Below are 26,768 nucleotides of genomic sequence, written 5' to 3'. Positions count from 1 at the left end.
AGCATGTTGAACATGATTGGTTTAAGCTCAAAATGGGTTCCTGGATCTCAGGTGCTACGATCCTTAGGTTGAGATTGTCTAGACTAAGACTTAAGTGATGTCTAATAGCTCTCGATCGAGGCACAAATCCTTTATTCTAAAATGTTGTAGCATATAGATCTGTAGGATCATAGACTTGATGAACACCTTAGTTGTGATCGTTGTTCATGACTTTATTAGCATGGTGAGCTTATTGACTCTGACAGAATAAATGCTCGATTTTAGAACTAGAGGATAAAATGGTACCTTGACAGTTCTTCGGGTCATTCAACAGCAAAACCTGAAAAAGAAATAAACAAAAATAACAAGAAAAACAAGAAACAAAAACTAACTAAAAATCTTGCTATAGTGAAACTTTAAAATAACCAATTGAAAATCCCGGCAACGACACCCAAAACTTGATTGCATGTAAATATATTGTGTTTTGGAATGCAAATATGTGCAAGTATACATAATCGATGCAATTAATACAGTATTGAGTGGGTATCGTATCTACAAGGATTAGAGGTATTTCAAAAGCAAGCTATAGCAAATAAGAGTTTTCACGAACTAAATCTAAGTATATATTTATGATGGTATAAACAAATGAAAGTATAACTTCAGAATATGGTATCTATAAATGGTAATGTACTGTTGCAGCAAGAATGAAGTGACGTGGAGTGAAATTGTTGTGGCAAAAATTGATCAAATTGTAAAAGTGTGTTGAGACAATAATTTAGGTAAATTACAAAAGTATTCTAAAGCAATAAAATAAATTTAACTCTAGAAAATGAGATAAGACTGACAGTCTCACACAATCAAGCTTTTCTGGAGGTAATTGGTACAGATTTACTATGGCAATCATGTTATATGCTAAGGATGATCTCTTCTATGAGTATGTTGTCCGACAGGATTCGCTAAAAATGCTTCTAAACTCTCTCAATCAAGGAACCTAATAAAACTAATGTTATGGAAATACCTCTCAGCGTGAACTGCAACACTAGCCTATCGACTAAGTCCTGTCACTTTTAGTCGCATTAAACCCTCTCCTTATCTCTAAAGTGGGTTAGAACCTCCCCATTTTGGTTTGTCTCCCTTTCTCACATAAAAAGGCACAAAATATATCTTTTTGTGGGGTTATCAGGCATCATAAGGTAGGGTACAAAATTGTAGAGGGAATAGTAAAAGGACTTCTTCATTTTCATAAAGACACATGGAATAGCTACAAAGAAAAAGAACTTCTGAGGCCATGGCCAGTCTATACAAAATATATTCTTGGCCAGAATTGGATCTGCAACTTCTAAAGCAACCTCTTCATTTTGGTTTCTCCACGCCCGCAAAATTTGAGAATATGAACTTACATCATCTTTTAGAAAATTCTAATACAATTAAGTGACAAATAAGGTTTGCAACTTACATAGGATAAAAGAGACTCTCCCGCTTAGTTGGAGATGCTAATGATTTTTTTACCACTAATGATTTCCAAAACCAATACTCCAAAAAATTAATATTATATATGACATGTATACTTTGGAGTCATGCATCCACTACATACAATTAAATTTTAATGTTTAGATGAATTTGAATGGTTACTCAAACTAAGCTCTAGATAAGTATTCATGGTTTGGATCCCTAGGTTTTGATCTCACAACACAAAAATTGTACCATGTAACATATAAAATCAAAGGGTTAACATTAAATTCCCTTCATCATAAGGGCACCGTCATATTTTTTGGATGGTTGGTGTAACACCCAATTTCACGTATACGTCTTCGTACACGAGTCATAGATGTCACATCACTTTTAAAACTTTCCACTTTTGAATAACTAGTATAAAATTTGTTTCCAATCATAAAACATTTTGATTTAATAAACTAAAACATTCATTTACTTAAAATATGTAAATAGATCTTAAAGGTTCGAACATCTTCAAAAATTTTACAGCATCATAGTTCAAAATACTTTTCAGAGTATTGTAATAAATATATTACATGCCAACTAACAACATCAAAAGTGGACATAGTTGTCGTACAGATACTGATGAGGCGACCCTCGAATGACAATGTTCGATGTACTCCTTACTCTAATCGCTAAAACCTACGTGTGAAATAAACACACGTTAAATATTTACTTAGTGAGGCAATAACACTAAAGAGGTGAAACCAATGCATCAGTATATCATAACTATCAAATTTGAATTTATTGTTTTCAATCATTATAAGTTATTTGGGGTGCAAACGTAGTGCCGATACGATCGTTCAAAACTTATTTTGAATTCCATGGGTTGCACACTTAGTGTCGATACAGCCATTCATAAACTTTTTTGAATTATGTGGGTTGTACACTTACTGCGGATAGTACACATAGTACTGCTCTAATAATGCAACATATGCATTTAACCACATACAACTATAACTCTTAATGTACATAATAAATGCATTCACCTGGTATGCCTCGCTAGTATGTTGCAATGCCCAACTATTCGACAACTTTATCCTTGCCCTTTTTCTTGCTTGACTCCGGAGCTTGGTTACGATCTATACAAGCATTCATTATTACACATACCATAGAAATGTTAGTATACTCTCTAACATTTATACTTTAATAATACTTAAAAGTATTATTATATTCAATTTCAATTAAAATTCAACCTATCTAAAACATTTCAGGCTCATTAGTATCGGTACCCCTAGTATGGTATCGATACTTCTATACTATGGTATCATACTCCCTTCAGTATCGATAGTATTTATGCATTCTGGAATCCATGGTATCAATACTTTCCTCTTAGTATCGATACCCACAGCAGTATCAATACTAATTGCATCAGTATCGATATTGTTCATCCTATTTCCCCAAATTTAAACCTACAGTCACTACAAGAAAAATACCCTTTAATGACGCACATTGCGCGCCATCTATGGGTGCGGATGACACACAAATTCTTATCGTTGAAGCCACCGACATGAATTTTTTATGACGCGCAATTGTGTGTCATAAATCTATGACGCACATGTATGACTTACATTGCGCGTCATTGAAGCCCCCGTCATAAATTAAGATGACACACTTTTGTGCGTCATAAATTTATGACACGCATGTATGACTTACATTGCGCGTCATTGAAGCCCCCCATCATAAATTAAGATGACATACATTTGTACGTCATAAATTTATGACACGCATGTATGACTTACATTGCGCGTCATTGAAGCCCCCGTCATAAATATGCTTGACATACATTTATGTGTCATAAATTTATGACACGCATATATGACTTACATTTCGTGTCATTGAAGCACACATCATTTAAAAATACGAAAAACGTTCGTGTGTCGTAATTGTATTTCAAAAATTATATATATATATATATATATTGTAGATTAACAAATAATCAAACTAAATCTCATTGAATACCTCATAATACTAAATCTATGCACCATATTATATATAAGCAATCCATTTGCATATAATATATTCACATTAAGTTATCCAAAATATTGTATTAATCATATGTCGATACAAATTATCAAGGCATAATAAAGTTTGCCACATAAGATACCAATTCTTTGCGAATATCATCAATGTCATCATCCGTATATTCTTCTTTCCCATCGCCAACCTAAGTAAAAATATGAAATAAGTATATAATTTATACTTATTTAAAGTGAAGTATATAATGAACTATTAAAGAGTACTAAAATGACCAATTTTACATATGCATTCTTTGAAGCATAATAACATTATGCAAACTCATAAAATCAATAGCATTATAAAAAATTCCAACTTTCTTCACAATAATATCATCACAAATAATAACCACAAGAGAGTCCCTGTTACGTCTATAGTACTTGAAAAAATCAAATTTTTGATTTTAAGTGCTAGTACGTGTCAAATGCTTTCACAACTCCACCGAACATTTCAAATTGTTCCTTTAGACATTGATTCATATATCAACAAATAGTATCGATTGTCACATGCTTAAAACTTGTAATTAAATTCAAGAATTCACTCATTACTTACAACAAATCTATCAATATATAGAAGCAAATAACAAGAAGTTTACCATCAATGTAGCTACCAAGTCAAGGCCCTTCTCCTTTGCAAATGTCCAAGCAGAATCCTCAGCTATGGTTTTGGAGACTACATAACAGAGATGAATTAAAAAATGACATTCAACCAGCAAAAGAAGTTATGAAAAGTGTGATCAATATCCTCAATATGATAAAAGTGCATGATGGTCACTAATTAGCTGCTAAAATAAGATACTAAGAAAAATATTAGAACACTACCAAGAAAGTGTTGAAGTCAGTCCATAATAAATAAGTTAATAGAAAGACCAATGTAAATTGACATTCATACCTTTATGTCCCGATGCAGAACAAAATTTGAATGCAGATATTCAACTGCCAGAAGTAGCTGCGCAAACCACATGCAGCTTTTGTACGCCCGCCTCTTATAGGGGAACCACTTTCTCTTACTTGCCCTTCTTTCAAAGTAGTTACTACGCCTTTGATTGGGTTTCTTTGATTGAACATGAGAAGGTTTCATCCTTCCTTTTTCATCAACTTTATCTGAGAAACTATTGGGGCAAATATCTTCTTCCTTAGAACTGGAATCTGTGCCAGTGGCCTCATTATTGTTATTTGGAATCCTTATGTCAGTGTTCCTGTGACTTGAAACCGAACAATCTTTATCACTACATGAGCTATTACTATTCTGACTCTCGACCATATTTTTCCTATTACCACGACCACTGGTAACATGCTTATCCAAGCAGCAGTTCTTCGAAAGGAAGCTAAATGATGGACGATACTTATCAACATATTGCTGCAAATAAGCGTGCTTCAAAAGCTCTGATGCCTAATCAAGGTGAAAACTCAAAATGTTACATTGAAGTCCTGCATATGGAGAATCCTTAGAATTGAGCAAAGTGAAACTTACACTTGGTCGATGCTCTGGATTCTTCCTTAGCATGCACTTGATAACTGCCTTCCTATTTGTGTAAAATTAAATAAATTAACAATCATGTAGCAAGGACTTGATTACTTGACAAAATATATAGCACTAATCATGCTTAGTGTTACTGCCAAAATACAGATCACCAAGTCCCTTGGGAATTTAAACGAAACTTCACTATTTTTGCCTTATTAAGGGAGAAGAAATAAATTTTCACGGAACCAATTTAAAAATTCCTACATTTATAAGAAATAATCTGATCAAGAAATCTGCACATTGTTGAAACCTAATACATAAAAGAATAATTAAAGCAAATGAGGAAACAAGGGTAAAAAAGCACAGTATGAGCATGAAAAATCACAGAGAATACTTGGTTATCATGAGAACATACAATAAGAGTGAGATCTAAAGTTAATATTGAGACTTACAATGATGGAGAGTAGCAAGAAGGCAAAGGGCCCATAGAGGAACGATTTATCTTGCTTATCAACCCTTCCATGTCCTAGAACAAGAAGTTTAACAAAAATTAATGGAATTAAATTTGTATAATTTACACAGATAGTGGAGGCATACAAAAGGTAATTTATTGAAAACCTCTTAAAGGACAAGACATCACACTAGATGAGGACAACATTAACTACTTTGAAAGCATTATTTTAAAGAGTGGAGTGCATAATTCATGGAAACTGTTATGAACCTAGCAAAGGTTGCTACATATTATTCTCAATTCAGATAACCAAAAGATAGAAAGTTCCATTATATTTGGCAATGGAAAAAATTCCATAATGAGAAAAAAGGAAGGGAATAAAAAAGAAAATTTTAAATTCCCTTTTAATAAAACATCAAATGAAATTCGTGTTATTTGTCAGAAAGAGAAACTGTGTAAACTCATTACTGAATACAAGAAGTAGATTCAACAAAAACATTTTTGAGAACTTTTACGAAAGCTTTAAAAGCAGGACGACGAGCAGCCATCTCATACATACAGCACCCTGTTCAACAAGAAGCAATTCAACTGATATATATATATACATGTATGTAAGTCAAACACTCGAGAAAAGACATACCTAGAGACCAAATATCAGACTTGAAACCATAAGGAATATATGCAAACAGTTCAGGACACATGTAATTGGGAGTTCCAACCACCTGAGGCACGTACAAAACAACTATTATCTAGCACTGGAACTAAAAATAATTAGCACATTCTAATATAAGAATAAATACAAAAATAGAATAATGATATCAAAAGGTAAATAAGTATTGTTCATTGTCAATATAAGGGATTGAGAATGACGAGTTTTAGACTAGTGGTTGTTCTCATACTCATTGCATTGAAGGCTCATGGTGCAGGTTTCAACTCTCTCCTCCATACTTCCTTTGTCCAAAAGTGTTTATGAGAGCAAGGATTGACGAGTACAAAATTTAACCCAATAGATACATTTATATACGCTATTTCTTTGGATATTTATGATCGATACAACATGAGTGACAGTTAATTTACAACACTCCAGCATTTAATCCTTGCACAAATTCTGGGCCCTTTTATGATTAATTATTAATACATCTCTCCTATCACCAAATGTAACACACTTCGACTAACTACCCAGAAGTCGCATACATGCATATATTTTCAGTTCCTAGGTAATGATGCCATACCAAAATATACTAAGGTAACAGCAAATGATTCTTTCTTGTTTAGTTCTTTCCTTAAAAATGATTAAGTGATTATTTATGTTAATCTACTTGGTATTGTTATAAATTTTACTCGACAATTAGTTACAGTTTGGTCTCGGTCAATAAAAATAAAATTAGCACCAAGTTTAACTGTAAGCTTGGCACACACTAGGCATGTTCATTTTAACAAATCATATTATTTTTCCAGAAAATGTAACTATGCTAGATTGTGACAGCGAATCTGGAAGAGTGGAATATGTTATTAATTATTGAATGTGAGTAATATGTTACCATGCAAGAATTTTTGCAATAAAAGTAAAGGGAAATTGAGGCATCTGCCAACAGAACACAAAACTGCATTTCGAGCATTGCAACATAAGCTACTAAGCTTCTTATACCAAACTGTAGGAAGATAAGGAAAAGAAATGCTAAAAGAATGACCCAAAACAATTATTTTTAATTTTAGATATGGTTGAAAAAAGACTAAAAGGAAAATGTATGTCAAAAAATCATTTCATTACAATGTACATACCGAGGAAGCCAAATCATCTGCCTTTAGAGTTTTAGCAAGCCCAAAATCCCCTAAACCAATACAGACAAGAAAGGAATTTAGGATAACAATAGCAGAATAGCCAATTAGGTATGATATCTAACATAACTTAATAGGAAACATAGATAAAGAGAAAACATGTAAGAAAGCAAGAAGAAAAGGGAAAAGACAAACTCACCAAGGCGAACATCTTGATCTTTGGTAAGAAAATATTGGAACACTACCAAGAAAGTGCTGAATTCAGTCCATAATAAATAAGTTAATAGAAAGACCAATGTAAATTGACATTCGTACCTTTATGTCCCGATGCAGAACAAAATTTGAATGCAGATATTCAACTGCCAGAGGTAGCTGCGTGAACCACTTGCAGAGCTTCTATACAATGTTCATAACCACCGAAATTAACTGTAAGTCGTAACCACCTCCTCTCTTCCACAATTAGGTGAGGACCATGGAAGCGGAAACCCCAACGGGGAACCTTTTATCATGCCACACAATTCTAAGAAGAAACTAACTTGTAAAATCAATAAGAATAGAGAGATAAGATTACCTCCTCCGGGAAATAGATCCCATTTGATTTTTTCATCAATTCATCCCTGTTAAAAACAATTAAACAGGAAAATAATAAAATACTACAAATTTTGCAGGATGTCTTAAAACAAAAAACTCTGAATCAAACTTCTACATACAAACGTGGAAACTCACATATCTCCACCTTCGCAGTATCCAGTAACAATGCAAACATAGCAACCCTACATTACAATTGTAAAACACAAAATCAACAGAAAAAAAACGAAGCAGTCACAGACTCAACAAGCTACAAAGTGAAGCCATATTTTGATTCGATAATCCTAGCAAAAAAACAGTAGTCTGGTATCTTACTTTCTCAACCCAGGCTTCCTTAAATTGAACAACGTAAGGGTGTTGAATTCGCGAAATAAGTGACATCTACATACCACAAAAATGAAACTAGATCGTAAATTGGAATATTAAACTCGATATTCCATTAAGGCAAAAACATATTAATTTGTTTAGATGAAAGTAACAACTAACTTCTTGATGCGCAGAACTCCTACAGCGCTCTGTTTGCCGCGCCAATATGATCTTCTTCAAAACATACCTATTTTTTTAAGAAAATAGTTAAAAAAATCAAATTACACATTAATTAAAATCAGAAATTGAAAAAAAAAGTACATGTTCTTTTCAATTTTATGATAAACGAGAATGGCAGCGCCAAAAGCTCCACGGCCAATCCGTTCTGGATCTCGTAATGATCCATTCTCGACTCCATTCCTATTAACTCTTTACTGGATATCCTTTTCTTTTTTTCTTGCTTTTTCTTCAGAAAATCAAAACAAAAGGAGCAGCGAAGAATTGTTTTGAAAAATCATTTTCATTTTTAGACGTTTTTTTTTTCTCCAAATTGGGAGTAGAAAAGGGGGAAAATTACCTGAGTAGAGTTACAGGAAGCGAAAGGCGAGAGAGGCTGCAATCTTGAGAAATATCAAATTCACAGGAGTATAACATAATAATTCCTAAGACCAGATACCCAAATTGAATGGTGGAATAGAGAACGAGGAATACATGTGGAAGAAGCGGCGTGAACTGATAATTATCAACAGGAAGAAGCGGGAAATGATGAAAATAATGGGGGGAGAAATTAGAAAACGACTCCTAAAGATGACACACAATTAAAACTATACTCGTGTTTTTGTAAATTTTTTGAATTATGACTATTAAATATGACACACATTATTGTAAGTCATAAATCGTTCAGATTTTAAAAAACATGACATTTTTTTATGACAAACATATTTTGCAAGTCATAAATTAGTGTGTGTCATCGTTCGTGTGTCATTAAAGGTATATTTTATTGTAGTGAGTATCGTTCCTGTTCTTCCAGTACCAATACCCTTACCCAGATTTTCCAATTTATAGCTCGATTTTTACACAAATTTCACTAATTTCTCCTAATTTCACCTCCAACAATACCCTTAAACTTAACTTCACTTAACCCAATTAACTTTCCTCCATTAAGCTTCTTATAACATCCAAATTCTCTAAAGAATACTCCAAACTAAAAATCACACTAATTTTTCATACATGTTTTTAATCACATCCAATGCTTCTAATCTCTTATTTACTTCATTGAGAAATCAAATATACTTGTAAACCTCAATAAGAACTCATATTTAAACATATCATTTAAAAATTCATTTTCTTCAGTCTTAAATAAATCATTCATCTCCTAGTTTTAATCCTCTTTAAACCTTGTTTAAGCTTCCACATCACTTAAGATTTCAAGAACAAACCAAAAATGAAAGGAAAAACTATCTATATGAAGTCTTACCTTTAGCTATAGAGGATAACATGAGAACACGCGAAGAAGGAGAATACAAGATGACTTAGTTTTTTCTCAAGCTTTCCCCCTTTTTCTCCCTTAAATATCCCTAATATAATAAATTTTAAATCCATTTCCCTCTAAAAGACCAAAATGTCCTTTCATTCTTCCATTCTTACTAATTGGGCTTAAACACAATTTCTAAATCATTTCATATAATCTACCATTTATTTAATTTAATCCTCCAAATTTTTAAATCCTTTCAATATAGTCACTAACCTGATATTTGGGATATTATAATTCTCCCCTGAGAAAATTCTTCCTCGAATTTAAAGAAGTACCTGTTACGAAGAGGTGTGGAAACTGCTTCCTCATATTCTCCTCTCTTTCCCAAGTAGCTTCTTCTACTTTGTGGTTTTCCCAAAGTAATTTAACTAAAGGAATCTTCTTGTTACACAGTTTCTTGTTTTTTCTAGCCAAGATCTGCATGGGTTCTTCCTCGTAAGTTAAATCTGGTCGGATCTCTATTTCCTCTCGTGTGATAATATGGGATGGATCTGATTTGTACCTTCTGAGCATCGACACATGAAAATCATTATGGATCTTGTTCATATCAAGAGGCAAAACTAATTGATAAGTTATTGGTCTGACCTTTTTCAAAATCTCATAAGGTACAATGAATCTCGGACTCAGTTTTCCTTTGCGACCAAATCGCAATACTTTCTTCCAAAGTGACACATTTAGGAATACCTTATCTCCCACTTGAAATTCAATTTCTTTTCTTTTTAAATCAGCATAAGACTTTTGTCTATCGGAGGCTATCCTCATATTATCTTGGATAATTTTCACCTTTTCCTCCATCTCTTTCATCAAATCCCAGATCTTGATCTTTTAATTCAAACCAATTTAAAGGTGTTCTCCACTTTCTCCCATACAAGGCTTCAAACGGAGCCATCTTAATACTCGATTGATAACTGTTATTATAAGAAAATTCTGGTAAAGGCAAGTACATTTCCCATGATCCTTTGAACTCAATCACATATGCCCTTAGCATATCCTCCAATACCTGAATAGTTCATTTTGACTGCCCATCTGTCTGCGAATGAAAAGCTATGTTGAAATTCAATCGATTACCCAATGCCTCATGCAAGGAGTTCCAGAATCTTTAAATAAACCTTGGGTCTCGATCGGACACTATTAACATAGGCAGTCCATACAGCATAACTATCTCTCTTATATACAATTTTGCATATTTATTCATCAAATAATCTACCGAACTAGAATAAAGTGAGATGTCTTATTAAATCTGCGTACAATTACCCATATCGAGTCCTTTTTACCTGGTGACAAAGGAAGCTTTGAAACAAAATCCAATGTAACTCATTATCACTTCCACTCAGGAATGGATATCGATTGTAGCAATCAGGAGGGCACTTTATGTTTAACTTTCTCTTGCTGACATGTCAGGCATCTCACAACAAACTCTGATACAACTCTTTTGATGCCATGCCACCAATATTGACTATTTATATCCTGATACATCTTATTCTCGCCTGGATACATATTCAAAGGACTATATTGTGCCTCGAAAATAATATCTTTCTTCAGTTCATCATTATCAGGAATGCAAAGTCTTCCATAATAATATAAACATCCATCAGTCCTCATTTTGATGTCTTTGGTCTCTTCTTTTTTCTACTTGTGCAATTCTTGCCAAACATTTCTCATCTTGACCTTGCAGCTCTTTTACCCAATCCAAAAGCACCGTCTTTAACTTAAGCTCATCAATCAAAGTACCAACTTCCTTAAAAGATATACGCGCATCCAAAGCCCGTAAAGTGGCAAAGGTATTTCGGCTAAGTGCATCTGCTACCACATTAACCTTCCAGGGATGATAATCGATGATCAAATCATATTCTTTTAAAGGCTTGATCCATCTTCTTTGTCTCAAGTTCAGTTCTTTTTTAGTCAGCAAGTACTTTACACTCTTGTGATCAGTATATATATGGCAGCACTCACCATGAAGATAATAACGCCAAATTTTCAAAGCAAACACTACCACTGCCAGTTCCAAGTCACGTGTCAAGTAATTTCTCTCAAGAGTTTTCGACTAACTTGAGGCATAAGACACGAATTTTCCATCTTGCATAAGCACACATCCCAACCCATTATGAGATGCATCGCTAAAGACTACATAGGCTTTACCCGACTCAGGTTGTACAAGCACTAGGGCTTGTATTACAATTCTCTTTAGCATTTCAAAACTTTCTTGACATTTCTCTAACCAAATAAAAGCCACATCCTTCCGTAACAACTTAGTTAGTGGTGAAGCTAACATTAAGAAGTTCTTCATGAACCGTCTATAATAACAAGCAACCCCCAAGAAACTCCAAATTTTAGGAATATTCTTTAGGGGTTGCCAATCCACTATAGCTTGAATCTTTTTAGGATATACTCTTATGCTTTCGGCGGAGACTATATCACAAAGGAAAGCAATTTCAGGTAACCAAAATTCATACTTGGATAACTTGACATACAGCTTTTTTTCTCAAAGTATCTGAAGAATCACCCGAAGATGAGCATCATGTTCCTCTATTGACTTGGACTACACCAAAATATCATCTATAAATACCACTACGAATTGATCCAAGTAAGGTTGGAATACTCAATTCATCAAGTCCATAAATGTTGCAGGAGCATTAGTTAATCCGAATGGCATCGCCACAAATTCATAATGTCCATACCGAGTCTGAAATGTTGTCTTTGAAATATCATCCTCTTTAATCTTTAATTGGTGGTCGCCCAACCTTAGGTCTATCTTAGAGAACACCACTACGCCTTTCAACTGATAGAACATATCATCAATCCTCGGAAGAGGATACTTGTTCTTTATCCTTACTTTATTTAACTAACGATAGTTAATGCATAACCGCATAGACTCCTCTCTTTTTTCAAAAATAGCACAAGTGCACTCCAAGGAGAAACACTAGGTCTGATAAATCTCGTATCAAGTAACTCTTGCAATTGGGCTTTTAATTCTCTTAATTTCATTGGAGCCATTCGATATGGACCCATGGAAACAGGTTGAGTACCCGAGTAAACTTCAATATGGAATTCCACCTCGTGGTTTGGAGGTAATACCGGTAACTTCTCGGGAAAAACATCCGAAAACTCCCTAACCGTGGGAATATCATCTACTCTCACTTCCAATACTCGAGTGTCTATCACGTTAGTTAGGAAAACTATACACCCTTTTGACATCATTTTCTTTATAGTCATAGCTGATATCACATTGGGTGGTGATTTCTCTTTTTCGCCGATCACTGTTATTTCAGAGCCTTCCGCATCCTTAAAAAAATCCCATCTCGCGATAATGAACCCATCCATTATGTGGAGACAACCAATCCATGCCAAAAATTATTTCAAACTCATTGAAGGAAAACTAACATCAACTTTTCCGGGAACACAACCCCTTGAATCTTTATTGGGCATTTCCTATATACCCAAGTTACTCTCGTATTATAGGCTATAGGGTTTATCGCTATCATCTCACTAACAATTGGTTCTAAAGGAATTCCTCTAGTTCTAGCCAACTTTGTACTAATGTATGAGTGAGTAGAACTAGGGTCAATCAAAACAAATATAATTTCATCGAAAAGATGGAATGTACCTGTTAAAATCTTCGGGTCATCTTGATCGTCATTAGTCTTAATATTATAAATTCGAGCCACACCCCGAGTCTCTTATTGCTGGTTCAACTCAAATTGACCGTCGGATCTTCCTCTTTCTCTGCTTCTACTAGATGTTGCTATTGATCTCTCAATTTGTATTGATCTATCTTCGGAGCTTTGTGGATAATTTTGAGCATTGTGACCAATTTCTCCACAATGAAAGTAAGCTCCAGAGAGCAATCTACACACTCCCCGGTGAAATTTGCCACATGTCTGACATGGATTAGTTCTTTCTCCATATACTCTACCCGAGCTAGCAGCAAAAGATTGTGATTTTTTCATTTTCTGAGAAGCTACAACAGAACTAACTCTATCAGTATATCGAGAACTCGAGCCCTTACCTCTCATAGTATGATGAAAAGTTGAAGACATTCCAACACTTTTTCCCATTTGCATACTCTACTCTGCTACTAGAGTCTTCTCTTAAGCTTATTTAATAGCCTTAGCTCGGTTAATAACTTATTGCAAACTAGGAAAATTTAAAGAGAACATCATCTTTTTCAACTTAGGCCTCAAACCCTCAATAAACCAATCACGTCAGGCTTTATCATTGGGAACTACCTCAGTAGCATAATGACTAAGCTTGTTGTATTCAACCACATACTCATACACTGCTCAATCATTTTGTTTCAAATTAAGAAACTTCAATAACATTTATCGTATAAACTGATCCCCGATATACTTGTTCTTAAACTCATCTTGAAAGAACTGACAGGTCACTTGTTCAGGTAATGCATACATCGTAGTATTTGACCACCATACTCGAGCTGATCCTTGAAGTAAAGATAAAGCTCCACCCAGCTTTTCAGAATCTGAGCATTGGAGAATTCCAACATCACCATAACACCATTTAGACATAAATCAGCATCTATCGGACCTTCATCCTCTTTCCCTGAAACTCAGGAGCTCCCAAACTTCTCAACTCTTTTGGGATTAACATTTGCGGTGCTGGAGGAGAAGGGGGAGATAGAGGAGGTTGGAACTATGTCAAAATGGCTTCAATAGCTTGTATAAAGGCTCCAAACCCTGGCACAGACATACCCTGATGTGCAGGCGCACTAGCATTTTTTAGATGGGATCGGATGCTCACTATTAGCTTCATACCTCTCGCTACCCAACCCTTCTCTAAATTCTTGACCAGTCGCTCTTCGTGAATTCATAGAATCCGACATCTAATATAACATACATAAGGATAATACTTAACATAGTAAGGAGTGACATCAATCATATTCTAACTATATCCTATCAATTACCTTGACATCTTAGTGGCATGTAAACCTTTTTTACATTAAAATACACTCAGTTTCAGTCGAGAATAAACTACACTTGTAGATCTGATACCAATAAATGTAACACCCAATTTCCCATATACGTCTCTATACACGAGTCATAGATGTCACATCACTTTTAAAACTTTCTACTTTTGAAAAACCAGTATAAAATTTGTTTCCAATCATAAAACGTTTTGATTTAATAAACTAAAGCATTCATTTACTTATAATATGTAAATAGATCTTAAAGGTTCGAACATCTTTAAAGTTTTTACAACATCATAGTTCAAAATTCTTTTAGAGTATTGTAATAAATCTATTACATGCCAATTAACAACATCAAAAGTGGACATAGTTGTCGTATAGTTACTGATGAGGCGACCCTTGAATGACAATGTCAGATGCACTCCTTACTCTGCTCGCTAAAACCTACGTGTGAAATAAGCACACGTTAAGTATTTACTTAGTGAGGCAATAACATTAATGAGGTGAAACCAATGCATCAATATATAATAACTATCAAATTCGAATTTATTGTTTAATCATTATAAGTTCTTTGGAGTGCACACGTAGTTCCGATACGGTCACTCATAAACTTATTATGAATTCCGTATGTTGCACACTTAGTGTCGATAGTACACATAGTACTGCTATAGCAATGCAACATATGCATTTAATCACAAACAATTATAACTCTTAATGTACATAATAAATTCACTCACCTGGTATGCCTCACTAGTATGTTGCCATCATGTTCAACTATTCGGCAACTCTATCCTTTCCCTTTTTCTTGCTTGACTATGGAGATTGGTTACGATCTATACAAGCATCCATTATTACACATACCATACAAATGTTAGTATAATCTATAACGTTTATATTTTAATAATACTCAAAAGTACTATTATATTCAATTTCTATTAAAATTCACCCTATCTAAAACATTTCAGGCTCATTAGTATTGGTACCCCTAGCATGGTATCGATACTTCTATACTATGGTATCATTACTCCCTTCAGTATGGATACCATTTCTACATTCTGGAATCCATGGTATCGATACCCACTGTAGTATCGATACTAATTGCATCAGTATCGATATTGTTCATCCTATTTCCCCAAATTTAAACCTATAGTATCGGTATTGTTCTTCTAGTACCGATACCCTTACTCATATTTTCTAATTTTCAGCCCGATTTTTACATAAATTTCGCTAATTTCTCTTACTTTCACCTCCAACAATACCCTTAAACATAACATCACTTAACCCAACTAACTTTCCTCCATTAAGCTTCTTATAACATCCAAATTCTCTAAAGAACACTCCAAACTAAGAATCACACGATCCTTTTATACATGTTTTTAATCACATCCAATGCTTCTAATCTCTTATTTACTTCTTTATCAAGTCAAATATACTTGTAAACCTCAATAGAAACTTATATTTCAACATATCATTTAAAAACCCATTTTATTCAATCTCTAATAAATCACCCATCTCTTAGTTTTAATGCTCTTTAAACCTTCCTTAAGCTTCCATATCACTTAAGGTTTCAAGAACAAACCAAAAACAAAAGGAAAAACTAGATAGATGAAGCCTTACCTTTGGCTATGGAGGAGAACACAAAAACACAGAAAAATGAGAAGAAAAGATGACTTAGCTTTTTCTAAATTTTTCCCCTTTTTCTCCCTTAAATATCCCTAATATAATAAATTTTAAATCTATTTCCATATAAAGGACCAAAATGCCCTTTCATTCTTCCATTCTTACTAATTGGTCTTAAACATAATTTCTAAATAATTTCTTATACTCTACCTTTTATTCAATTTAATCCTCCAAATTTTTAAATCTTTTCAATATATTCACTAACCCGATATTCGGGGTATTACAGTTGGATTCAAAAAGGTAAATCGAGATCGATTCAGAAGGGTAATGGACGGAACACCAGTGTCACCGTCGGCAGCTTCAAATGAGATGATTGAACGACGCCATCATACCAAGAAAGATTGAACAACGGAAGATTAGTGTTTTGATGAATGAGATCATACCAGAAATGCTTGATACATGAACGAACATGGAGTTCGCTAGTGATTGCACGAACGACAGAGGCCAGAAGGTTGAATGAGGGTTAGGTTTGGTCTATAAATGTCTTTAGAACATAATGGGTTAGGATTATAGTGATTTTATTAGAATTTAGAAAATGGGTAAACTACAAGGTAAGCCATCAAATTCTTTAAGTTTAATTTTTAAGAATTTCCAATTTCAAACTCTTATTTTTGATGCTTTACTCTTTAGTCCCTATATTTCATATTTATCCAATTTAAACAATACATTTTTGTTTAAAAAATTAAAAATATTACATTTTATTTTAAAAATTATTCAAAATTTTAAAAAATATACAACAGAGGTTTTTGTACGAGGGATCTACGACATTGTATCCGACGCTTCTTCTCTAAAGGAATCTACTATGACACTACAAAGTAATATTTCTTTAGAGAATTATCTATGACACTATAACACAATGACTCATCTCACTAGAGTATTTTTAATAATATTTTAATAATTTTATTATTTTTAAAAAAGTTCAAAATTTTCAAAAAAAACTGAATATTTTTATAATTATAAAATATTTTCATTTTTTTAATTTTAATAATATTTACTATTTTGTGTATGAATGATCTATTTTTTAAAGGAATCTTACTATTTTTAATATTTTAATTTTTTAATTTTAATAATATGACACTATAAAATATTTCTTTAGAGAATGATCTATGTTTTGTGGATGAATTAATTTTATTTTCAAAAGGTTATAGTTAGGGATGGCAAACGGGTACAGTTTCGTGGATTCCGCACCGCATCCGCTCCAATTGGAGCGGGGATGGGTATAATTTTAGCGGGTAGTGGGTGGGTGTGAATTTATAAAGTGGTACCCGTCGTGGGTGGTGGGCGGGTAATGGGTTTGAGACATTACCCGCCCCGCATCCGCCCGCCCCACATCCGCCCACCCAGCTAAATATCTATTAAATTTTGGACCATTATGAATTTAGGTGTAGTTTTAGAGACTAATTTATAAATTTTAATATTGTATAATATATAACATATAATTTATCCAAATATTAAGGATATTTAGTCTTTAATCTTGTCTTTAATTAGGAAAATATTCAGCTCTTTGATTAAACCCATAATCCACTAATCACGTCACTTTCCATGTTCTTTAGCTCATGCTGCCCATCCAAACACAAATTAGCCGTACTATAAGCATTAACATCAAAAGTAGCAGTTTTCATGTTCTTTAGCCCCTCAAAACCCATATTAGGCGCACTATGAGCATTAACATCGAAAGCAACACAACAATCCAGTTCTGCGGCTACATGCTCCCTACAATCTGTCTCCATAATATTCGTAGAGCTACTCCTCTGAAAAAATTGAAGCATACGCTGCTACCACATCACGAACTGTCTGGGAACTAACTCCAACATCCCATTAGTTTGCTGTCAGGCGGGTCTAGATGGGTATGTCGCTAGTGGGTAGTGGGTGTGGGGATGGATTTGAAAATGTACCCGCGTAGGCGGGTGTGGATTTGAAAATTTGTACCCATCATGGGTGGTGGGCGGGTGGTGGATTGAAAAATATTAGGTGGGTATGGGGATGGGGGAGGGGGTATCCGCACCCGACCCGCCCGTTTGCCATCCCTAGTTATAGTTTTTTTTTTGGAAACATTAAGCCAAATATATATTAACTAGAAAAAAGTCTTAAATTTTTATATACACGTATAAAAATTTTATAGAACACAGAACATTGAGAAAATTAATACGAGCAATTGAAATTATAAGCCTAAATTCTAAAACAAAATAAATTTTGTCACTAATAAGATTTTAAATCACTAACACATCCAACATGTCAATAAAAAAATTACACCAATTTTTTATGTTACTTATCGATGCTAAACATTTAGTGGCACAATCACATTACGTCTTTTAAAATATTTATTCAAAAGACGAGATATAACGAGTGACAAATAATTGCTTTCGTTACATTAAAAACATTTCTTGTGGCAAGAATAAAATGTCACCTTTATATATCTTGTAAAATATGATAAAATCAAATTGTCACGAATAAGATTAATTGGTCACAAATTTTGTAACGTCACTAATTCAAATCAATTCGTCATAATAATAAATCTTCACTAATTCTTCTATTTTATTGGAAACAATTTTACAACATCATTATTTTTTCTAAACGTTTCGTTTAATTCCCACCAAATATGTTTGGAGGTAAATATTGGATCCAAATATATAGTGACAAAAATTAATGACCTTTTTCTAAAATTGTCATAAAAGTTATACCATTAATAAGTAAAGGTGAGGGAAATAGAAAATTGTCACGTTTATAGTATGTTTTGTGACGTTATACACAACGTTATATAGAAATTTTATCACAAATTTATAAATTTGTTGGATTGATAGAAGCCATTTTTGTTACCGATACTCATAGGGTATCGATACTTGACCCTAGGGTATTGATATTGCAAGTAGAGTATTGATACTACCCACTTTGGATGGTTAAATTTGAGCTCTTTAAGGCCTATAAAAGCTAAGGATGATCCGTAATAGTGGAACTTAGTCCGTGTGGGACATAAATGACCAAAGATACCTAAAAACACTCGTACAAGTGGGTTACAGTATATGTAACCATACTAAGCGTAAAACACCTTAGTATCTTCAGTTGAGAACATATCAAATAGTTGAGAACGAGGATTATTACAGAAAATGTAACGATAAGATATATGATAAGTAAGTCAGACTTGGTAATAGTGATAAACCTTTTCTTCGAGAACGCCAACGAACCAATAACGTATAAGTTGTACCTTTAACTCAAGTTGTATTGGGGAGAAGTATGATAAGAGCGATTAGAGTGTTGTTACCAGTAATGAACCTAAGTTAGGTATCGGGCTAACTAGTGTTATAGGCAGTGAATAGCGAATACAATAATCGTCGTAAAATCATGAAATGTGTAGAGACTTCTCTAGAGACAGAGAATGAATAAAATGTCCTTAAGAAACAAACTACCAAAATAGAGTCGTTTAACAACCTAACAATAGTAACAGACTATTAAATCCTTACATAACATTCCAGATAAGAGAACGAGCGAGATATTAGCTAGTTAGGGGTTGACTTTACTTTAGTATGTCTAGCTACACTAATATATAGTTAGGCTACCTTATTTTCCCTAGTAGGGACTCGTTAGTGTTGTGTTAGATTTGGGCCCTTTGAGATGCATGTGTAGTTGTATGAGTCAATTACAACATATATTCATAAAGCTTGGCTTGATGGATATGTGAAACTGAGTCAATGCTTTAGTTAAGTGGGAATTGTACCGATGCTATGTGACATTGGGTTCCCCCTCCATGATCTACTTGATGGTTATATGACACTAGGAGATCATTCAGTAGCACAGTGGGAATTTCACTGATGTCATGTTATTGGGTTTCCTCAATTAACTAGTTTTTGATGGTTATGTGAGACAATATACTAGTCAGTGTTGCATTCAAATAATGCATAGTAGAGTCAGTGTCACATTTAGATAATGCACAATAGATATAATCAGTGTGGTTTGAGACCCTCTAGAAGTATACTCATGGCGAGGCTCTTGTTATATGATTAAGAGAAACATGAGACTCATACCTCAGTGATAGAACAGTTAAACCTTAAGTAGGTAGCACTTGATTAAGATCATGTACCTACTACTTGCATTCACTAATTGAGTATTTTAGTGGCATAGGTATTAAGACATGAGAAAATATTGTTATGAATTGCTAAAGTTGGCATTATGCAATGGCTAAGGGTTTTGCATCTCGAAGCACACACCCCACTAGCCTTTCTAAAAATACCCTCGGGTATTTTGGGTGTATCTATAACTACATCAAAAACGTACAACTGACCAAATGTATTGCATCTATTAATGTTCTCACTTATAGTTTTATTCCATGTTAATATGATATTATTGGGGTCCTCAAACCTAACCCCTTTCCAATTAGATTTCTTATCCAAAACTATTTGTGAGTACAGATACTAAGCCTTCAGTATTAGTATTATCCTCTAGGTATCGATATCGACCCTCTGGATATTGATAATAACTGACTAATATGAATTAAAGAGGAAGAGTAGTATCGATGCTATGCCAATTGTCAATACCAAAAATGGCTTCGATGTTTAGAAAAATACCTCAGAATCGTATCGATAATCCCAAGAGTACCAATACTAAAAGAGGCTACAATAATTTGCTAAGTGAACATAGTATTAATACTCTCACTGAGAGTATCGATACCCAACCTCAATATCGATACCAAATGAAGGAGTACTGATAATTCTAGCCTAAAATCCACTTCTTTTGACTAGTATGACGAACAACATTGGTATTGTTCTTCCAATACCCATACTCATTCCCTGAAATACCATATTTTGGGCACGAAAATGACATCCCAAATCACCCAAGAGTCCTACTATGGTTCCCAAACTTTAATTATGAATATTAAATGGGGTCATATTAGGTATTGCTAAAAAATACCGAAAGATGTAATCTACCATGGACATGCTTCGCAACTATGCAACCTACCAAAACACATCTAATGATCTCAAAGTGGTAGAGTTGAGTTAAAAGCGTGTTACCTTGGATTCTATGTTGTTGGATACACTCAAAGTTCAACCAAGTGTGAGTTTTTCCTTCTTTTTGGCCTTGGAGCTTTCTATACCTTCTCTCACTATGCAAGAATCAAACACATGGATTGCTAATGTGTTTGGGAGCCATAAAATGAGTTAAAAAAACTTCCTAAGGCTTGGTTTCATAAAAAAACTAAGTTACTATGGGTTTCTAAACACCCACTAAAACCCATATTTGGAAACCATGATAAAATGGAGAGATCGAGGGCTTCAATTGAAGCCATAGAAGTAAAGATTTTGATTATTACCTTTAAAATACCAAACTAGGGTTGCAAGGACTCCTAGTTACCACCTTTCTTAAATCCCAACGGAAGCTAAAGGAAAGTTGGAAATTAGAAAGAATAAGAAGAAAACAAAACTTGTGAAGAAAATGAGATATGAGAAGGGTGTCAGACATGAGAATATCCTTCTTAATGGGTATTCAACCTTTAAAATAAAATGGGTAAATTGTTCCCTTGGTCCTTCAAGATTTGGTCACAATTCAAAAATATCCTTTTAAAGCCAATTGGGCTCAATTTAATCCCAATTCCCTTAAACTTGAGTCAAAGTATCCTACAAGCTAAATGATTTATTCAAAGCCCTCTTGGACTAGCGTGAAACTCTTAACCTGAGATTTGGGGTGCTACAACTCTTCCCTCCTAAAAAGAAATATCATCCTTGAAATTTACCTAGGTAGAAAAGGTGAGGGTACTGAAGCTATATATCCTTCTTTTTTTCCCAAGTTTCCTCCTCAATGCCATAGTTCCTCCAACACAATTTTACTAGAGAAATACTATTGTTTCTTAGTTTCTTTACGTCTCTTGCCAAGATCTTGGCTGGCTCTTCCTCATAGGTCATGTATGGTAAAATATTGATTTGCTCTATAAGTATGGCATGGAAATGATCAAAATAGTACCTCCTAAGCATAGATATACGAATACATTGTTAATGCACTCTAGTTCTGGTGGTAAGACTAACTGGAATGCCACTAGTCCAACCCTCTCTAATACCTTGTAAGGTCCTATGGAGTACATTCTCCCAAGAAAAACTTTGAAGAAAGCCTTGTCCTCCACTACAAACTCAATATCTTTACGCTTCAAGTCTGCGTAAGATCTCTGCCTATCTAAGGCTTCCCTCAACTGGATCTAAATCAATCAGACCTTTTTTTTGTTTCTCTAATCAATTTAGATCCATTATCTTACCCACACTAGGCTCTGTCCATCATAATGGAGTTTTACACATGCGCTCATACAAGGCCTCATAAGAAGTCATCTGAATGATCGATTGAAAACTGTTATTATATGAGAACTCCACTAACGACAGGTGATCCTCCCAACTAACCACAAGGTCTTTGATGGTACACCTAAGCATGCCCTCTAAGATATGAATAACACGCTCTGACTGGTCATCTGTCTGAGGATTGAAAGTAGTGCTAAAATATAGTTTTGATCCTAAGGATTCATGAAGGACTTCCCAAAAGTGGGAAGTGAAACTTGAGTCTCTATCAAATATGATCGAAATTGGTGCCCTGTGCAACCTCAATATCTTATGGATGTATAACTGAGCTAATCTCTCTAAGGTATAGCCCACTCAAACTGGAAGGATGTTAGTTGATTTGGTTAAATGGTCTACAATGACCCAAATTGTGTCATAGTTTTGTCTGGTCATCAGTAACCCGATAACATAGTTCATGGTTACCCTATTCCATTTTGACCGAGGCATCTGAATATGCTAGAGTAACCTAGATGGAACCTGGTGTTTCGACTTAACCTGCTGACACACTAAGCATCTAGCCACAAACTCATATACTTCCCTTTTCATGCCCAGCCACCAGTGCAACTATCGAAGCTCTTGGTACATCTTGTTACTGCCTGGGTGAACTGAAAGTGGACTGCAGTGCGTGTTAGAGTATGCCCAAAGACCAATCATATGATGATTGTAATAATACTTTCATTTATCGATTTTATTGAATAAAGGCATTGCCGCTATTATTTTCATTTATATATGTGTTTAACATAAACTGGAAGATAATAAGTCCATATAATGACATAATTGTTTTTATTAAAGATCCCTATTTAAGTATTATTATGGGCATAGAAATAATAATAAGCTTAAGATTAACATGTTATCGATTGATGACAACAAGTTGTCATTGACATAGAGATGTCAGAATTGATACATGAGTACATTGTTAGAGAGTAATGTATTGGATTGACCCACCATGAGCATAGTCTTGGATTATTATGTGACAGTCATAACATTGCTCATAGACAGATTATATGTATGATCCTAAACTTGAGATTAATATTATCCCAACATATATTGTTGTATGATTAAGATAGGATTTGTCCTTCCTACATAATAGGAAATATATCACATGCCACTTGATTGAGCGAAACTAGAAATGCATAGCCATGCTCGAATAAGTTGATATAAGATATCATAAACTATTCGTTAATTAAAGTCTACTTTAGATATCAAGAAACAATAGATGGGTTATACAAGTGTGACTATTTCAAGACTTGTGCCTATTCTAGATATAAAGGACATAAGGATGTAATACATAAAAGAGTTAATCACCAAGATGATATGTCGAATCATAATTTCTTGTAACTTAGGTGACAATGATATATTGCTTGATGTCACTCATTGTATGTAATATAGAATTGTTCTAATAATTACTGCTAATGTTACAAGAAACTACAGGATCACACCCTAGGATTGAAACGAGCAAAGATGTACAATTTTTTTACGTTCTTGAATTATATCTAGAGTTAATATATGTATGTTTGATATACATATGTTTTAATAATCCTGCATATCTAATTCCAATTAATTAAATAAAGATTTAATTAATTTAAAATAATAAAAATCCCTAATATGATTAGGGTAACTCGGATATAAAAGGATGTGTTAGGTATAGCAGTCGTTTTAACACACACATAATCTTCAGCCATTTTTCTTAAAAACAGTTTTGGGGAAAACAAATATTGATCTCAATCGGGTGAACTGAGTAGAGGCCGAGACGTGATTTCGTGGAGGCTTTCGATTCGAACCGATCGACACCACCATTAGTCGTTGTTATCCTTGTTGTTTTTTGAGGAACCTGCTGTAAGTATTCACATTTCTTCCTCTCAATTTTGATTTTACGTACTTGGATCACGGGTGAGATCGTCGAGTTTTGTTTTTGCTGTACTGTGGGGTCCACCGACGGTCCCAACAGTGGTATCAGAGCCACTTGTACGATATGAATTCGGGTTAAATTCTTGGTTGATGCAATATGTATGTAATTTTATCGTTTTCGACAAATATGCATGATATCATTGTTCGATTCGATAACCGCAATGATAAATATATATATTAACTTGTTAATCTGTTTTTACATCCTATGTGTTTCTGCAAGGATTTTACGAAATCCAAATGTCAATTGTTGACATGATGATCCATGGGTGTACGATAGCAGATCGCGTTTGGTAGTGGAACAATGGTTGTTCCGATGTAGAAAACCTTCGGGATTGAAAATCCCAAAAACACGATGTGTTTATATATATATGTGATATGTTAGTTTTGAATGGTTTTTGACATGCATGGTTATAGCCCTTGTTCAATTTTATAATGCTTTAATTTGAAATACGATTTGCGAGCCATGCCTTTTCTATATCTCAGTTGTATTCCTCTTTTCATCTTACTCCCTCGTATGTAAAATGAGTTTCTTTTAAAATTGTGATCCTATAAAGATTCACAAAGAGCATAAGAATGGCGAGAATAAACCTATAGAGCAGTTTAGGCTTTAGGGTTTTTTAGTTCTCCAATTGGCTTGGGATGGCCACCTTAGTCATTATTTTTGGGCTATAACCATTGCATCTTATTTATTTCTATATCTGTTATGTATGCAATGCATCAAATGATAAAATAAGAATGAATATTGATGAGATCAATAAGGGCCTAATATTAAAACGAACAATGATGAGATAATTACACAAATCCCTCTTTATAATCTAAGTTAACTTAACCGTCCAATATTTACCCTCATTAAGGCTTTGATCGATATTGTGTGGGCTTTGCCAAAGCATTGGCACATAAATCTATCTTGGTTAAAAGCGAAGAATAATCAAGTGATATTCACGGTTGAGATATTGGTAATAACTTAGCTAGGTTATTCTAATAGGATTAGAAACCTATAGGTTAAATATTTGGATAAGTCATGAGATGACTTGAACAAGAGTAGTTCACCAAAAGGAGGAGTTACATGAGAAGTAACTAGTAAAGTGTTACTTACCTAAATAATCACTATCCTAAAAGAAAATCCAAAGCTGATTTAGGAAATTGATGTATTATGGATCCTCACCCACTAGAAAAATTTCATTGATTTTTTCGAAATTAAAACGAGAGGGTTTTTAATTTTGAATAAATAGTTGGAGTAATTTGTAAATAAAGACCTATTTATAAATTTTAATTCGGTAAATTTATATACTTTAATATTTCCATTATTGTAGATTTAATGGCAAACAACATTTTATCACTGCGATCACTCCTTGAGAATGATAAACTTAATGGCATAAACTTCCTTGTCTAGTTTCGTAATTTGAGAATTGTTCTCAAACAGGAAATGAAGGAATATGTCATTGAAGAACTTATTCCTGATGAACCGGCAACTAATGCTTCAAGAGTGACAAAGAAAAATTCAAGAAACATATGGATGATATGTTAGATGTTGGATGTGTAATGCTTGCGATCATGACTCCTAAGCTTCAAAAGCAACATGAGGACAAGGTTACATATGAGATTATTCAAAATCTCAAAGAAATATATGAAGGGCAAGCATGTCAAGAGAGATATGAGACCTCTAAATCTCTATTTCAATGCAAAATGGCAGAGGGAACTCATGTTGAGCTCAGTCATCAAGATGATGGGATACATCCAAACGTTGGAAAAATGGGATTTCCTCTCAAAGATGAATTGGCTACCGATGTTATTTTGCAATCATTGTCAGATAGATTTAGCCAATTTGTCCTTATTTTTAACATGAATGAAATTAACAAGACTTTTTCACAATTACTTGGCATGTTACGAACTGATGAAAGTAACATGAAAAAGGTTGGACCTAAGCCCATTCTGATGGTCCACAAGGACAAAGGAAAGGGAAATAAAAGGCTTGTGGCAAAGTCTAAGGGCAATGGTAAGGCCAAACCAAAAGGGGAAAATTTATTGAAAGTCAAATGGGGAGTTAGCAAGGAAGGAAAATGTTTCCATTACGATAAGACCGGACATTGAAACAAAAACTACCCTGTTTACCTTGAAGAGGTCAAGAAGGAAAAGCAAACGGAACGTTTTTTCATGTATTTATGTTATTGATGTTAATTTGTCAACATCTACTTCTTGGGTATTAGATATCGTTTATGGTTCTCATATTTGTACTTCCGTGCAGGGACTGCAAAAGAGAAGGAATCTGGCTAAAGAAGATGTCACCTACGAGTGAGAAATGGAACAAGAGTTGCTGCATTAGCTATAGGGACATATGTT

At 34.1% G+C, this 26,768-nt stretch overlaps 1 pseudogene; it reads right to left on the bottom strand.

Moving 5' to 3' along the window:
- Window positions 1-229: 229 nt before the first annotated feature.
- LOC120155974 lies at window positions 230-8,495 on the bottom strand (annotated as a pseudogene).
- Between the last annotated feature and the right edge of the window lie 18,273 nt (window positions 8,496-26,768).

Source organism: Hibiscus syriacus, unplaced genomic scaffold (assembly GCF_006381635.1).
Source record: "Hibiscus syriacus cultivar Baekdansim isolate YM2019G1 unplaced genomic scaffold, ASM638163v2 tig00111210_pilon, whole genome shotgun sequence".
NCBI classification, from domain to species: Eukaryota; Viridiplantae; Streptophyta; class Magnoliopsida; order Malvales; family Malvaceae; genus Hibiscus; species Hibiscus syriacus.
Note: the sequence above shows the minus strand (reverse complement) of the source record. Positions and strands in the feature narration are given on the sequence as shown.